This window comes from Phacochoerus africanus, chromosome 8, assembly GCF_016906955.1.
Source record: "Phacochoerus africanus isolate WHEZ1 chromosome 8, ROS_Pafr_v1, whole genome shotgun sequence".
NCBI lineage: Eukaryota > Metazoa > Chordata > Mammalia > Artiodactyla > Suidae > Phacochoerus > Phacochoerus africanus.
The window spans coordinates 58,902,421-58,909,108 of NC_062551.1; positions in this window are offsets into that span (position 1 = coordinate 58,902,421).

Consider the following 6,688-nt stretch of genomic DNA (forward strand, 5'->3'; position numbering starts at 1 on the left):
AAAAATGAGAGCTCTCCTCTCCAGGAAAAGCAAAGCCTGGCGCTCCAACCCCAACCCAGGTATCTTTCCCTGGGTCCCCACTCCAGTTTCGTGTAGGGAACATACTCTTGCACCCCTGGACACACCGTCTCAGTCTCCCTGGGAAGAACAGGCACTGCTGTGGGCACTGTGGGCGTGAACAGGTGTGTTCTCAAGAGCAAAGATCCTCATGTGTGAGCCACGGACCAACTTCCCCAGAGGTCCCATGCAGACCCATGCTGCTCCCGAGGCCTGGGGGTCACGTGGCCAGCTCTAACGCAGGTATTACGGTGATATGCTGTGTCCCGATCAATAGGAAACCGTCAAATCAAAACGCTTCAAACGCCGAAGATGCCTGGGTCTGTGCAACTCGGCTCTGCAAACAGAGCCGCTGAACACTTTCCTTCACACTCATTCTCGGCTCCCCTCGCTCGACCGAGGATCCCCAGTCAGCCAGCAGCCCATGGAGCTTTCTCCTGCCGTCGCGGAGTCAAGAAGAACACGGTTACTGCCTTTCCATTCTTGAATCTGCCTACTTTTCTTCCACTTGCCAACATCTCGTCTCCTCTGAGGCGTGTTTATCCTTAAACAGAAATTCGTAATACTTCCTGTATTCCACGCACAGTTTAAATGCATTACAATCAGGTACCTCCTTAAAATATCCTTCTCCTGTGAGAAAGGCATAGAGGTTAAGAAACCTGACCACGTCTGCACAGCCCAGAGGTGCTCGGAGGGGTGGACAGCCCACCTCTGGCGCTGTGTCCGGAATGCCAGCTCCAGGTTCTCAGGCCTGAGGGCTCATGGCTTAGCTCCTGTTCACGTTGGGACTCTTGGTATTAAGAGGCTCAAAGAAATTAACTCATGCCAGGAGGCCGGCCCTTTGGATCCCTTGACCCTCTCGCTTTTAAAGTCAGAGGTGAACATCAGAGGTCACGTTCCTGTCTGCGGATCTAAACCAAACCCACATCCCAACACATGGCTACTGAACACCAGAAATGTGGGCGGTCTAAGCTGAAACACACCCTGAGTGAGAGATGCTGGCCAGATTGTGAAGCCTTAGTACCAACTGTTAAAAGTAAAATATCTCAATTGTTTTTATATGGACTACCTTTGAGGCAGTATTCTGGATACATTAGGTTTGAATGTGTTATAAAAATCAATTTTACCTGGTTCTTTGCACTTGTTTAATGTGGCTATTAAGACATTTTAAATTACAAATGTAGCTTGTGTTACCTGCTTACTACATTGTTTTATCGTGTTAAACCACCTTATATCTGACTTGCTGTTCAGTGCGCTGTGTTGGTCTGGAGTCTTCAGTTTTAAGTAGGTAGATGGGGGAGGGGCAAGACAGATGTAAGCATCGATATCCCGGTTCTAAAACGTGAAAACTTCAAAGTTTGAGATGTTGAAGTCTAGTGACGAATCTGCAGAAATCAGTACTGTCCATGGAAAGCTGACGCACAAGGGTCTAGATGCACCCCTTGCATTTAATGCGTCCCCTAGTTAACGTGACATGCGCATGGATTTTAAGGTATCTGGTTTGCCAGGAGGCGGCAGCTAACCCCAGCTGAAGGTTCTAAGCAGGGGTTCTCAAGCCTGGCTGCAATTACACTTATCTGGGGATCTTCAAAGAACCTGATGTCCGGGCATCTCCAACCCGACCTAAAAATCAGACTCTCTGGGCATCGATACTTTGAAATAAAGCCTCAGGGAAGTGTTCACCATGCAGCCAAGGTTGAGAACCACTGGTCTAGAAGAACTGGACACAAACTGAGGAAATGGTCCCCACGTATCCATCATCGTGTGGATGCAGGAAGTTCTCTGCAATGGGATTGGGTCTCGAGGGCCAATCTCGGAGCTTGGGCAGCAGGAGAAACTCCTTAATGGGAGGTTTCCTCGGCTTGCAGCCCTTACAGCCAGGATGCAAGTCCTGGAGCGGGAGGCCGGCGCTGGCGAGGTGAGTGAGTAGCAGCCTGCTTCTTTGTAAGCTTTGGTAAGTCGCTACGATAAAAATTCCTCCTCCCTTTCTTTGAATGTTTGGAGGTCAGACCTTTGAAAGGTTAGTGAGGTTTCAATTCAAACTCCTCTTTGTGCAAAGACACAATTATTCTTGGAGGGCAGACCCTGACAATGATGCCTTCTGTACCTTTAAATGGGTTTTTTTCTCTTGACGAACTTCAGCTCCCTAAAGTCGCTGGAATATGAGTGTAAACCGGATTAATTTCACCCAAATGAGCACAATATAGAATAGCACTATTTTGTATGTAAGCATTTCATGGTATCAAAGGTGAAAAGACTCTTGAAAGTCAATGGATTCATGAGTTGCCATAGGAAGCTGGTATCGAATTTCTTTCTTTTTTTTTTTTTGGTCTTTTTGTCTTTTTAGGGTCACACCCGTGGCATAGGGAGGTTCCCAGGCTAGGGGTCTAATCAGAGCTGTTGCTGCCAGCCTACACCAGTCACAGCAACGTGGGATCCGAGCCACATCTGTGACCTGCACCATAGCTCATGGCAACGCCGGATCCTTACCCCACTGAGCAAGGCCAGGGATGGAACCCGAAACTTCATGGTTCCTAGTCAAATTCATTCCCGCTGTGCCACGATGGGAACCCCTCTAATTTCTCATTTTCCCTAACACTGTACCTAATCTCTCGTCTCTCTCTTTTAGGGGAGTTTCTAGAAGTAGCATTCGACACGCAGGTCTCCAAGTTAAGACAACTCAGGGATGTTCAGATCCCTGCAATCTAGCTTCTTATCCTACCATTCTTCTTGAAATTGATCTTCTTGAGAAATCATCTGCTAAATACAAAGGAAGTGGGAAGCATCCTTCTCTGACAGGTATCCACAAGGGGGCTGAATCATTCTTCTCCTCAACGTGTCCTCACGCCAATAAGACGCATGCGGAGTAAAGACAGGAAGGTCAGGAGTGACGAGAATCTCACCCCCGCACTGTGATAAAACAGAACGACTGAACATGCGGAGGGAGGTAAACACATACTCTTTCCAAGAAAGACAACTGCTGCAATTACAGTCACGTGACACGTGTGACTCTTTCCTGCCGTATCCAACGGGTATGCTGTGGTAATCACCACCCTTGAAGACACAGGAGACTGTGACTTATGACGGAACGTCTCCCGGCTTAACTGAACACTTGATGCTGCGTAATCACTTGACTTTGCTCTTCTGACTGATCTTCATTTTTGCCCGGGATTTCTGGGGGTGCTGGGGTGGTGGTCTCTCAATCAGGGAGCAAAGGAACTGGGGTCACAGGCTCTCGCGAGAGTACTGGCTTTAACACTGGACATCTGGAGGGAAGCTGGCGCTCACCTCACCCTCTAGATCTCCCTTCTCCGTGTGTGCAAGGATCCCCTCGACACCACGACCTCACTGACCCCTTTCAGAAAAGGCTGACTTACATGACTGACACCGATTGGCGTATAAACAGCACTGGGAAAGGCGCAGTCGCATCATTTCTTTAAAAAGGAGTAAGTGTGTGGTACCTGCGATCTGAAAACCCTGAAATCATAGGGCCAAGAAGGACTCTGCAAACGAGAAAAAAATCCGAGATATTGAGGATGTTTAGGGCGGGGTTTTTGTGCCTTTTGAGGAAGGTGAGGAGTTGGGAAGGGAGGATCACAGCTGCTCTGTTAATCGGAGAAGAGAAGTGAATTAGAAAAATGGGAGTTCCCGTCGTGGCGCAGCAGTTAACGAATCCGACAAGGAACCATGAGGGCGCGGATTCGGTCCCTGCCCTTGCTCAGTGGGTTAAGGATCCAGCGTTGCTGTGAGCTGTGGTGTAGGTTGCAGTCGCGGCTCGGATCCTGAGTTGCTGTGGCTCTGGCATAGGCCAGCGACTGCAGCTCTGATTGGACCCCTAGCCTGGGAATCTCCATGTGCCGCAGGAGCGGCCCAAGAAATGGCAAAAAGACGAAAGAAAGGAAGGAAGACAGGAAGGAAGGAAGATGTCCTCTGTCTTGAGCCTGCATCAAACTCGAGGTGGGCTCATAAATACCTTAAAATGTTAGGTGATTTTTCCCCTTATGTTTAGCTCTCTGGTCCATTCTGAGTTAACCTTTGCATAAAATGGGAGACTCCACTTATGCGAAACTTCCAGAATAGGGAACTGCTTAGAGACAGGAAGCAGACTCTGGTTCCCAGCGGATGGAGAGGGGGGACACTGGGGAGCAGCTGCTTAGGGGAGAAGGGTTTCCTCCTGAGGTGATGAAAACGCCTGGACCTAGACAGAGGTGCTGGTCACACAACACTGTGAATGAACCAAAGGCCACTGAACTGTTCACATAACAGGTTCACACAAAATTTATGTTACGTGAATCGATTTTCGTTTATGTTTAATTAACATGAAAAATATAAACTTAGTTGAAAAAAAGGTGATCAACAAGATTTGTCTCAGGCCCCAATGCAGCAGATTTAAAAGGCCTGTGGTTGGACGTTGGGCTGACAATCTCCCGTTTTCAGAGGCGGATGTTCACGTGGGGGATCAGATAGAGGGAAGCTGGCTTGATACCCTCACATCTAAGCTGCACCGAAGTAGACTCGGGTGCAGCAACCTGACCCCTACAGGGTCCATAGTCCTTCTTGGAGCCCTGCCGCCTTCAGCAGGGGCTTTAGCCGTCATGATGGCAGGACTCGTCTGCATGCCAGGCAGGACAGAGGGACAAATATGGAAGGAGCACTCGGCTCTCTCTGCCCCTTTTATCAGGATGGCGCTACCATTCTCAGAAGCCCCATCACATAGACATCGGCTCATTTCATCAGCCAGCGATGTCCTAGGAGCACCCTGAGCTGAAATTCGGTTCAGGATCAAGTTTGCAAATGGAGTTTGTGACCAAAGTTGAGAACGGGGTAGAGCGAGCTTGCGCCTGAGGATCACAGCACAGGAGTGGCTGTCGTCTCCACCCTAAGCCCAGTCCTGCCTCAGGGTGAAGGGCCCAGAGATCCCAAGCAGCGGAGGTGGAAGCAACCCGGCTCACGTGGGCACCTCCGACACGGGCGTCTGTTCTCACTAGTTTCTCCTGTCTCTTCCTCCATGTTCCTGGAGTCAAAAACTGTGGATTTCTCCTAGAAGATGTAACCTGGATTCCACTAGTTCTGTCCAATTACACCCCGTATCAAACAACCATCACGGCCAAGTGATGGACTGAAAGGTGACTCCAGAGATGTTTGTTACACCCGAAGTGGGTTCAGAGCCCACTTCTGCCACTTTCTGACCAGTGAAACTTGGATGATCCATCCAACGACTCTGCGGCTGCAGCATCACTGCCTGAGACAGGGAGCATATAATACTTGGAGATACCTGAAATGAGCCAAGTCCAAACAGCTCATTGCCGTGCCTGGCACCTAGCAGGGACCAGGCAGGGACCAGCCAGGTGTCACCTGGCCCCACTCTCACCTAGATGAGTTCAGAGCCCTAAAGAAGGCACTGAGACAGACTCTCCTTGACCCAACTTGAGGCAGCCTCCTCGGAGTCCTTTTTCAGGAGACCTGACCTTGCCCCCCGCCCCCCGCCCCTGGCCCACCCTCAGCAAGAATCTCGTTGATGTGACCTGGCAGGAAGACCCCAGCCTTGATGTTGCCTGTTGGTCATCTGCTACCCACCGGCCCTGCCCTGCCCCTGGGCTACCAATCTCGACTTGTCCTTACTGTGTTGGAGGCTGAGGTCTAGCTCTCCTCTCCTCCAAAACCCCCGCCGCAGTAGCCTCTCTTGAATACAGCCCACCTTTCCATCTTCGAGTGTCAGGAAACTTCTTTGTTCACCATCTCCTTGAGGGGACTCCCCATTCTCCCTGAGAAGCAAGAGAATGTGTTTCTGTATATACATCAGACCTTGAGGGATCCTCAGTGAAACCCTTGGAGCAGCCTCCTGCTGCACCTGGCAGCCCATTTTAAAATCCTCATGTGCCCTGCAGCTGCCCTCATGATAGGATGTCTGAGCCTAGGATTTGAGTCGCAATGCCGTGTCCACCTGCTCCGGGCAAGGGACACATCTCTTCTGTGCTCACACACACTGACCTCATTTCAGCCCTGAGCCTTCAAACCGGTTATTCACGCTGCTTAGAACTTTTTATCCCTGGCGTTCCCGTGGTTAACGAATCTGACTAGGCACCATGAGGTTGTGGGTTCGACCCCTGGCCTTGCTCAGTGGGTTAAAGATCCGGTGTAGGTTGCAGACACGGCTCGAATCCCACGTTGCTGTGGCTCTGACGTAGGCCTGCAGCCACAGCTCCGATTAGACCCCTAGCCTTGGAATCTCCATATGCCGAGGGAGTGGCCCTAGAAAAAGACAAAAAAAAAAGGACTTTTTATCCCCCACGAATTCTCATAATTGGTGGCTCCTTCTCTTCATGATCAGCTGAAATAGTTTCTCTGAGAAAATGCCCTTGGTCATGTGATCCTAAATAACCCTCATCCTAATTTTCTGTATCATCTTGTCTTCATATTTTTATGTACTTTATATTTGTGAAATACCTACTTCTCCCCCCAAACCCCACAGGTATACTCAAACTGCGTATAAACCCCAAGCAGGCAGAGGCCTTACTCATCTTTAACACTGTCACTTAAGTGCTAAACTTGTTAGATGTAAACCATTACATTTAGAATGGGGGTAGCCAGTAAGGTCCTACTGGAGAGCCCCGGAACTATAGCCAATCTC